Here is a 12,071-nt window from a genome sequence, read left to right as displayed (position 1 = left end):
GACGAAGGAGAATACCAGCGAAACGAAGTAATGCAATTAAAGGCAAATAGTCGCAACGTGGTGTTTACTCGTGTTTCAGATGAATAGTTAATTTGAACCAAAGCATTGTTTAACTTGGGGTTATTAAGTGGATTCAGCTTTATCAAAATACCAATTTAAATTTACCCCAAGTTGGGCAAGAAAAATATGCGAGAAAACGCGTGATTTCTAGCGACATTAAACTGTCGAGATTACCTTTATGTTCATTAAATCTGAGCCGTGTGCTGTCATCTTTGAGTAATGAGTCGTGTCATAGTATCAACCCTTATTTCCTACCCTGGGAACGGCAACAGTTGACGAATATCCGAAATTCGTTTGTCTCGCACACGGTACTCGTATAAACAAACATGTTAGTTTAGTTTTTTTATTCCCTAATTAACGTCTTTACTTTCCCATTGATAAACAAGTTTGATCTTATAATTACGGCGTTTAATCCACTTGTCCAAACAAAACGAAATTTACGGATTACGAAGGATTTTTTGCGTCCCCCTTTTAAAAAAAGGTATTGATGCGAAAAGAGGATAAACCTCGGGCGTGAAATCTGAAGAGGAAACCGACGAGAGAGTGGAAAATTGGAACAAATCCACCGTTATTATTAAATTAATTAGTTCATTATTAACGTAATTAATACGAGGGATGAAAGCGTGTTGGATTTATTACGACAGGATATAAAAATTCATCGCTTAAAAGGAACGAGGCTTCTTATTAAATCGTGGTTCAAGTTATGGAAATATATGAGCGTAAACAATGATACATCGAGCTTGTTCATCATAAACCTTATGAATAGTGAATGTCGGTAACAATGTACATCTATTATACTGATTGATGGGGCTTTTTCGGATCATGGATGAAGCTTTGCCGCCAATTGGAGGATGTTATGGAAAAGCTTTGTTGCGCCACCTATCAGATTGGGACCTGCGAAGTTAATTGCAATGGAATAAATTTGAATGAAAATGGTATCGATCGTTCCAGAAATGCAATTTTTAAATTCGTCATGAAAAACAGGAGCAGACAAAACAAACAACATTATTAAATTTTTTCATGAATCGAGTGATTAATGGACGATTCTAACGCAAATAAAATGTTAAAAATGTTCCTCGTCCGTTGTGACAAAAAACAAACGAACTAATACAATTTTCGGAATTTTTGCCGAGTAATCACCTAATAAAATTATGGTCCCGTCTTGGAAGATCAATTCAGAGTAAACCAATAAAATCCAGCCGCCCCCAACTCCGCCGTCAGTCAAATTCCACCGCCGCTAACTAAGCTAATCAGAAGTAATTAAGCCTGGTGTAGAGCCCGTGGAGACTTGTCACTGCAAGTTACACTACCACGATAACTTATCCAATTACAATCGCATTATCGACTCGGGCGATATTCAAAGGGCGCCATTTTTAATCCACGAAAATCCGCACGTTCGAAAAGCTTTTCGTGTTGAAAGAATAAAAACTGATTTACGACTGCTGGTGTGGTTTATAGGAAATCTGTTTTCCTTTTATACACGTGTAGTTGTTGATGGGTCTAAATCATTTTTATTTTTTTGTTTTGATGGGGAATTTTAACCCAATTTAAGATGAAGGTGAGTGTAAACAGAAAATGCAGCTCGCTCTGTATAATATCAAATTTATCATGACGGTGTTTTGCGCCCTTATCTCCCGCAGTATAAATCAACTCAAAACACACATTTAGGAAAAAGAGTCCGGAAAAGGAACTTGGAAAAACCGCTTCCGGTGGACATTTTCCCTGCTTCTTTTCGAAGGTGTAGTGACACATTTTTCTCCTTTTTTAATATTTATCGACTTTTTATTACACCGTAATATTTTCACTGCCACATTTATAAAGTTAATATTTTATACCTCTCGTAAAAACAAACAATATTTTTCATCAGCAGTAAATTATTCTTTTATGTTTGTTTTAGTTTGTCTTCTACCGTAAAAAAAGGGTTTTAATAACGAAATAAAGCTAAAGAGGCGGCAGCTAATTTCTTTCTAGAATTTTTTTTCAGAGAGATATAACCAAATTAATTTCGTGCTGATGGTTCCAAAATATTAGCAAGTCGTCTCGTTAAACAAATATGTTCGAGTGGGTGAACCATAAAACTTGAGTTGAACTCGTTTATACGACAGTTCAAACTGATATTATCGAGTTTTACAACAACATCACCCGTTAAAATTTTATGGTTCAACTGTTCGATTACACAAAGTGTTGCGCAATTGTTGGTGTGATGGTTAAAAGGAAAACGAAAAATTACCAACCTGCTATTATTACATTTTCATACCGCAAGAATTTCATTTGCGTGTTGATTAAAAACAGCAGTTTAAACCACTTACATTTTTAACAATATTTTATTGAGATTGTTTCTACATTTCCTCGTCTTTCTTAAAAGCCCCATTGAAAAACTTCCCCTCTTCAAACTCTCCTAACTAACTTAATCAAAAACTTCTCATTAACGACTTTTTAGCTTCGTTCGAATTTTCCGAAATTAGATTTTCAATTAGCGCCCGTTTGCATTTTACGATAAATACAAACAAACTCAACTAAATTAAGTAATTAGTGAAATAGTCAAACGTGGGTGTGTTTTAGCGAGTTTAATAAATTTTACGTACAATCATTTTCCTTATTAAAAAGTCTTAGAAAATTCAGTTCTTTGGTGTGAAAAGCACTGACATCTGGGTCACGGAATTTTGCATTGTAAGCTGCGAATCCACGAGGGCTATTCACTCCGATCAAATAGAACAACTAGCTTTAATCTCCATTACAAACAGCTCCATTGTCGCATAATTTATAGCTTAGTTGGAATTCCAATAATCTTTGGTGAATGGATGGCTCTTTCTTGTGAAATATTAGTCCTCAACTGCATATGCTGGCTCTAAACACAAGAGATAATGAACCGGAAAGAGCAGGAGGTGGGAAAAACGAAATAAATTCTCATACGTATCTAAAATGCTTTAAACAAAGTGAACAAAAGACGGAATAATGAGTATCTTTAAACGACAGAGTGCTTGAATAAATATGACTCCGAGGAATAACCGAGAGAGCACCTGAAAAGCTTCAGTTATTTATTTTGATGAATTGAACTTCAATGTGCGAGTTCAACAAAATGGTGGATGCGCCGGGTTATTTTTAATTTCAAACATGATTTACAAAATTGCTATCTTTGCACGTGAAATAGCTTTCAATTTCCATTTCACGCTTTTTAAATTCCCCGCTCGTTGTAAAAACCCTCCGGAAAATGCCAACTCGATAAAAATTTATTTAGGACAGATATTATGAAATCCGTTAACTCGGAATATGTCCCATGGGTGCCGTCGTACCGGAAACTGTAGCAAAGTTAGTCAGTTCCGACGATGGCATTCCAATTTCGCCACGTTAACACCTTCGGAATATAATTTTAATCTTAATACATCAGAATACAATTTTATACAATTCCTGTTCGAAACTCCCGTAACATAATTTTCGTTCTCTATGTTGGCTTTATTCAATATTATTTCAATAACAAGTTTCAATATTACGCTTTGTTCATTGTCGGTTGGGGCGTTAAAGCCGGTTACAAACAAACTTATGGGTCCGTTTTATTGGGAAAGTGTCGTGACTAACTGATATGAATGGGGGCTTAAGGAGAAGACAACTTCGCCGGAGGTGTTGGAAACTTGCATACGTGTTGTGGGGCTTTTAATTGCTGCTTAATCTACGAACTACTTAAGGGAAAAGAGCGGAATATTCTCGGACGAGGGGAGATAATGAAAGAATTGTGAGACAATCTAAACGGGAACTGTTAACTTTCTTGCTCACTTTTTAAAATTCGCCACTTTCATGTCAAAGTCACCAACATATAAAGATGGCCATAGAACTGGTATTGAATTGAAATTTGAATATTCGGCTTCGTGTCCTCGCAGTTCTGAAAAATGATTAACCCCGATTCGAATCCCGAACAGGGTCGAGTTTATGTCCAGATAAGTTTGAAACTTGGAACGTGCCACATAAACAGCTTATGCTTATTTCTCCCACGTGATCTAATCAAAGTTTGAGAGTTATCAATGCTTCTTTGTCTCGTGATTTCTTTACAACGCACACTACCCACATATCGATTTTTTTGGCATTTACGACTCTTGGGTTTGTGTTAAAATTCATGTTATTGCAGTATAGATAATTGAAACAAAATTTTAAAAGAGTGGACAGTTTTATTTCTGAACAGGAATGCGAATATCGCCTAACTCAAAAACAGAATCAGTCAAAAAACAAAACTTATAAATTTTGCTTATTGAATGAAAACTAATTACAGGGTGTTTTTTAAATACACTACCAAAAATTAAACGTAGTCATTAGTAGCTTTCAGGAATCGAATAGAGTATTTTTTATTTTTTTCTAACGATAAAAAACTCCTCTTTCCACTTACTTGAGACAACATTGATGAAAATATCCACCAACAGTCGATTTAGGTTACAAATGTCCACTTTGACAGTTATTTATTTATTTAAGGTTGGAATCTTGATAAATTAACTTTGGAAATTTTAACATGACACGGTTGCTATTATTTTTTCCTAGAATTTGACATTTGTCAATTTTAACATGAAAATTGTTGTGCATCAAATTTACATAATTAATTAATGCGAGTCCTAAAACATGTTGCAAGTGAAGTGAAATTTTTCTCAACTGCTATTGCTGTTTAAAAACGGTACCAAACATTTTTTTTTGTTTTATTTAAAAAGGTACAAGGCTTTAAAATCGTCCAATTAGATTCATTCAAGCTAATTTCGGATTTTACAAAAATCCAAGTAGTCTTTTGAACAAATAAATAACACTGGACAATAAATCCAAAATAATTTTTGTGCCATTAGTAATTTGCATAATTTCTGGATAATCTGACTTGCTTAAAACAGTTATGACAACAAAAATGCTAAATTGGTAACGGTTTTCTAAATAATAAAAAAACAAAATTTTATTTATCAGTGGTAAATGTATGCCACCAAAATAGATATTTACATAACAAGTACGGAAAGTGACCAATTTCGCACGAGTGTAAAAGTAGATGCACGAGGCGCCAGCCGAGTGCAGATATTACACGAGTGCAAGAAAGACACTTTCCGACGAGTTATGTACACTATTTTTCCTACGACCTTTCATCATCAGAAAGAAACCATAAGTTTCGACAATAGTTCATTTCTTATCTATTCTACATGCCATTTTTCTACAACCTCATAAAAAAGTGACGTATTTCACATATTTAGAAGGTTTATGTTTTTGTACATCCATTTCCGAAAATAAAAGTCACTAGTGTGATATGAATATATCCGCACAGACCTGTCAAAACTGATTTGTCAAAAACGACCTAACCAACTCATTTTTACCATTATGCATGTTGTTTTAGAGTGAATCGTCTAGATATTTGAGACAAAAATTCAGAAGTTACATTTGTATTTGAAAATAACTGTCAATTTTGACAGGTCTGTGCGGATATATTCATATCACACTAGTGACTTTTACTTTTGGAAATGCATGTACGAAAACATCAACTTTCGGAGTCATTTAACCGTGTGGAAAATGTTACTTTCATATGGGGTCGTAGGAATTTTTTTTTTTTCTATTTCGCGTTCATAATGAAGATATTTCGATACGCGTTTGAGCGTATTTCGGTATCGTAATGAACCAATCCCGTGCCAATATTTCCAGGAACCTATATTTTTCTTAGGTTTGCAGCAGATAATCCGTCAACCTGCCGTCAACGTTGACAATTTAGACGCAAGAGAACCATCATGATCATGATCAACATCTTCGCTCTCTTGGCTCCCTTGCGCTCCGGTAACCTCAAAACGTCACACCTGTCAAACTGACTGAAGTTGGATTTGGCTACTTCGAATTTTTTCCCGAACATTTTGCAAATGCCAACTACCCTAAAATTCCCTAGATTTCGAAATCAAGTTTTTTCGTTTAAAATAAGGCGAAATAGAAAAAATAGCGTATGATACTTGTTCATAATGCATTTTGCCGCACTTACCACTTTACTAAAAACGTGCGTGCGACAAAATGTTCATTATGAAACGCGTTTCATAATATACTATTATAGGCAATTAGTCTTTTTTTAGACTTTGTCGCTTATGATGAATGTCTTGATCGCGAATAGACACAGGGCAAGAAATCTGCTCAATCTTCCCATTTTTATTTCCGGGTTTTATTGCATTTCGTCTTTTTTGTAACAACTACAACATTTTTACTGGCGTCATTAACAGTTTAATGTAAAATATTTGTTTTATTTGGTATCTAGATATAGAAAAAACAACTTCGCTAACTTGAATTTCAGTTTTATTTTTCTCAAAAACTGTAACCAATAGAAACTTCTTATGGTCATTTTTGTATTTGGCTAACCTTAATTAGTAAGATTTGATATTCCACACTTATGGCACAAAATTCCTGTTGACCAGTGTAATTTGTCGCTGAAATCAGTGGCGTCAATAAGAGAATGAAAAAGTACTTTAAATTTATTTAAATAAGGAAGAGAAAACAATTTTTTAATAAATGTTCAAAATGAACATAATTTTGAATAATACAAACATGTTAGCGCCGTATTGTGCAACAAATAAGTTTATTTTCACACTTATAAACCAACCACGCCACTGGTATAAAATTATAACTGTCAGTCTAAGATTATCCAAAACATTTGCTAGAATGACTTTCATTCAAAATTCGGTGATTCTTTTCAAATTAATCTCTGATTGATTCAGCTCTTAAATGGTTCAAGAAATCCCGAAAAACTTCAAAACATTACATTTTGCGGTTGCCTCTATCACCCCTTTCGCTATGGTCTAAACATTACCTAACACCCTGTATTAAACTGCTTTTGTTAACACTAACGCACCAGAAAAGCTAACAATAGAAAACTCTTAAAAATGTTTAAATAAATATTGTGTACATACCACCTACATTGCGAAAATTTTTCACAGAACAGCACCCACAACAAAAGTCGAACACAACTGATTGGAATAAAAAGATTGATATGTAATTGACAAATTGCTTATCATCACCTTTTTCTTGAGCTAATAAAAAATGAATCCGTAGTGAGTTTTCAGAAGATCGAAATGTCGGCGTTTCAAAAATAAATCCCAACGATTTGTAGACAAAACTAATTATTTTCACAAAAACAGAATGACAATAATTCGATTATCTTTTCCCATTGAAGCAAAAATTGCCACAGATAATTGAAACATATTTTCAAAAACAGTTGATAAATATGTATACAAGTTCTCCTACAACTCGCGAAGGATCTGTAACAACTGATTCTCTCTAGCATCCTCTAGTATAGTATGAATCTGTGAAAAAAATTGTTCCGGCTGTGAGTAAGATTCAATTTTATTGGAGGCAAACAACGTGGAATGAAGGAGCAAAATGAAGAAAACCGTTCCAGACACTAAGTGAGTTAGAATTACTTTAATAAAGCTGTTGGAAATTTGCAAAGTGCCTGATCATCGATGCCTCCGAAGCCAGATTGAATTTCGAGGATAATTCCCACTGTATTATTAATAGAAAAATCAAAATTGGAAAATCAGTTAAGCGTTTTGAGCTATTCCGTAGCAAATCACGTTTGGTTGCCCTTTCTCATCCATTTTTCATTAGATCCGGTCGAGGCGAGTTACAAATGTTTAAGAAGCGAGTGGCGAAGGATAAAATCGTAAAGAATAGAAATAAAAGAATATTTTTCAGAAAAGTGTATTAGAGATTTGATGGCGGGTGTTGAAATTCGCGTAGGACTTAATCCGGCAAATCCGACGTCAAAATGTGACATTTCCGTCGACGATGAATACGTTGTTTTAGACCTTTTTGAGGATTTCCAACGAAAAATTCATTTAGGAATGCCACACTGAAATACAGGTGCACTCTTTTTGGTGTATATTTTAACTTTAAGCTGCTTATGAAGGTCTAATAAGTACCTAGCGATGGTAATAAGTAGTAAAAGCTTCTTAAGTTCGTCTGCTTTTATTTTCCGCTGAGTTGAAACATAAGTAGTTGGAAACTAATGGAAAGTGGATTTCAGGTTGCCACACCTGCATACAATACAAAAAGCACTGGCACAAACTGACGGGGATTATAAGATTCCCAGGTTTTAATTATGAAAACAAGCAAACCAACTGAGCACATCGTTAAATTCCGCGTGAGATGAGTCGAAATAAATCTTGAAACTTCTACAGAGACTATTCTCTTCTCCCGAAAAATCCTTTCTTATTTTCAAGTAAACTGCACCCTCGGCCGAGATCAAAGCTAACAATCCACCGGACAATCGAACTGTTTAAGCAGAGAACTTTGTGTTGACAAAGCAAAGAGTAAACATCGTATTATAGTTGAAGTTATACACAGTATTCAATTTGTAGTGCAAATAATTTAGTCCTATCCCATCTAGTTCCTGCTTTCATTATGACGTTGAATTGTAGTTCAGATTACAATGGATTAGGCATAATAGAGAAATAGCAAACGTAATTACGTCGCAGACCAAATTCATGAGCGACTCAATTACATTTTTTCATAAAGTCTGCATCCATGTGACGCTCAAAATTACATTTTATTGACAACCAATATCGCCCACTTTATAACCAAGACAGAAGAGCGTCTCTTGAATAAAATCAAACACGTTCCTTTAATAAAATAAAATGTTGATTCTACAACGCTAATACAATATCGAAGCCGTGATTGGCAGACGTGAAATTTAATTATAATCCCAGACCCTCAAGAAATTGATGGTTTTCCAGCTGAATTATAAAACAGAAGTCCTCATAAATTACTAAAAATAAACACGAGTCATATTTCAAACCGCGCTATAAATCGCACATGTTGTAAAGAAAACTTTCTAATGTTAGTACACACCACCAAAGGTTTTTTTAATTCGTTCAATTTAACTTCATCGATTCTGAATTTAATTAAAATTTCACCGACGACGTTATCTGTTGTCAGCATCGCGTCAGATAATTATATTAGTATTCTGCCAGCACACAGGATATATTTTCAGATATTAACTTTAGAGAAAATGTTCATAATTTCCAAACACGAAGTTTAAGAAGAATAAACTTGGATATAATCGCCATGATCATTTAACATTCCGAGAGCGTAAAAATGGGTGTTTAAAAATGTTTCTCCTTTATGAATGGACGCGCACAAGTCGCAAATTAGCTAAATTAAGGAATGGTAACGAGGGGACTGCTGGAGAGATTGTTGTTCTTTGACGACAACAGTTGTGCATACGTAAAATTCAACAAAATTAAAACGCTTAACCTACACCACAATTATACCGTGGTATCAAATAATTAATTAATAAAATAGTGACTGAAATTGAAATTAGCTCCGATAATAATGTTGACTGTAGATAATTCTAATCACAATATCAGCTTGTAATCACGCAGTGCATATTGAGCAAGCGTAATTACTACTACAAACAAAATTTGTGTGATTAATTAAATTTCCACCGTGTCGAAAGGTAAAATCCATGTCTACTTTATTCTTCAAAACTTGTCTCTGAAACTGAAATTGTATTAAAGGCGCCTAATTACTTTACAACTAATTAAAATTATAATGTTGATTAAAATTTAATTGTTCGCGGAACTAATAACTCGTTCCGGATTAACAGAGAAAAACACGAGTGACCCGGCACCTCCACCAATTATTTCATCGCCTCGAGCTTTCGAAACGTTAGTAATTACTCGTCGGTATTTTATAAGATCGTTAGAATTATTAAAAATGATTGATAGTGACGAAGAATGTGCAGAAAAGCCGGAAGTTTTTTTATTATTCTTCAATGTTAATTAACTTGGATGGAGTGTCCCCGTTTTAATTAAGTCGTTTTTCTTATTGTGGAACTAGCGTTTGAGTTTATTAGCATAGTTATTTTTTAGTGTCTGTAGTTGGTACAATGACGTCGGAATAATGAATATTTTCACAAAAACAAATAATGAGGGATATTACTCAAATTTGCTCGCGAAGCGTGCTCTGAAAATTAATTAGAGAGAGTTAAAGAAAGCTTTAATAAAGTTCTTTGTTTTAACATGATTTTGCTTTTATTATAAAAAGGGAGGTGAGCGATATTAGTTTCAGATTGATCGGAAGCCTTCATTAATAATGAAGTTATGTGCAGTTGACTGGAATAAATTTAATTAAAATTTTTGTGCGTGTTTATCTAAATTGCAGATAGTTTTAGCATTTCAACTCCCAAAACCAATTTAGCGACTGGCTAAAAATTAATGGGAATTCGAATAGATTGGTCTCTTTGATCTCCTAAAGAAAGAAGCACAAAACTAACTGTAGGCATACAAAGTTGGATATGGCCATAAATGAAAGGTATAGAAATAGCATCCTTTTTCACTGCACTAGTGCAATAAAACCTTTTCATATATTTGCAGACTTTGAAGTTGTGTTATTACTCGCTTGTCGATTCAGAGCTTTAAAATTCTCGTAAAGCTCCTATCACCCAAAGGGAATTTTTGACTCGATCGTTTCGTTCAGGAAACTGGGTTACTAAAGCAATATCTAAAAATTTGAAAAATGCATCTCACGCTGTGTAAATCAGCACACGTCCATAATTTGGTGGCACTTTAAGTTGATAAGGGGTGAAACTCAAACGCGTCCCATAGGAAAAGCATATTGTCGAGATAAGTTGGACGTAAAACGGAAGATAATATAATGCAGGGTCTCAAAAGGACGTCTTAAAATGGCATCGAAAATTTAATCAAAACTTTAAGTACTTCGTTATGTGTGTAAGTAATTTAAAATTCGCCAATGTTTTAATTGAGTTGTTGTATCATCGCAGAGGACCAAGGGCAAATTATTACTAATCTTCTTCCGGAGTGTCTTACATTCATAACTTTTCGAATCAAAGTTTCGAGACTGTTGCCGTTTTGGAAGTGCAAATTCCGTAATTAAAATGCAATAGCGAGTTGAGAAATTTACTCAAACTTAGATTGTTTCGCTGGGGGATGCTAATAATTGTTGCCGGAGCGTTAATTTCAACAGAAAATTCCGGACTCAACAACAAAAGGAGAGAAGTATTTTCATAAGTCATAAAGCAACGAGAACTTGCCGGGAAAAATTTCGACGTTCCGTAACGAGATACCAAAATTAATTTTTTAAAACCATAAATTTTAACCTGATATTTACAAACCAGACAGTTAACTTTAAAAGAGCTCGTAGAAAATTCAGAGTTAACTAATTCGCTCTCTTCCAAGAAAAATTAAAAAACTTTCGCCCTGAAAATATTCAGACTTTATTGAATAAAATTCCTCGGTTTGTTTGTCTGTGAAATTTAAAAATTAAGAATGGCAGATCAAAGGAATAAACAAAGATGAGATTTACATCTTACGCGAAAACATACCATTATAGGACATTAAAAATACTTTGTGAATGCTAAATGAAAACCTGATTTGTAAAAAGATGGAATTTTCATTTTCAATTCCCCAATGATGAAGACTCAATGTTGGTTACTTTAGAGTTTTATGATGTTGGTGGCTCTGCCTTGGTACGTAACATAACAACATCTAAATAATTCAAGACCTGCTCGACCACTTTTAATTAAAACATTAATCACAATAAAGTCTCATGTCGTGCTGCTACGTATCAAATATTTTACGTCTCCCTATAAATCTAGAAATCAATTCATCTGTTTATGACTCGACAAACTTGATAATATACCAAGCCTCATTTAATCGTTTTCCAATATCAACGAAACGTCGGCTACATTTGCAAAAGTGAAATATACATAGGTGGCGCACCATTGCAAGTTCATTTATATGCCATTAAAATCCTATTATATTCAACGTGCACTGGACTCATAAACGCGCCAATTCTCACTTCATAAATATATTTCCAAGCAATTTAGTTACATTCGATAAAGAAAATGCACGTAATTTAACGCCATTTTTTACGGATATTTTAAAATATTTAAGACCTCTTCCGGTGATAATAAGTTCCATTTAAACCGGAATTAGACAGACACTGTTTACCGGAAAGTTAAATTAAAAAAGTTTACTAATGACGCAGACTGCAGACGACTTTTATTTTCA

This window comes from Gnatocerus cornutus, chromosome 9 (assembly GCF_029298725.1).
Source record: "Gnatocerus cornutus isolate USDA-ARS CGAHR chromosome 9, icGnaCorn1.1, whole genome shotgun sequence".
Lineage (NCBI taxonomy): Eukaryota > Metazoa > Arthropoda > Insecta > Coleoptera > Tenebrionidae > Gnatocerus > Gnatocerus cornutus.
This window is presented reverse-complemented; position numbering follows the sequence as displayed.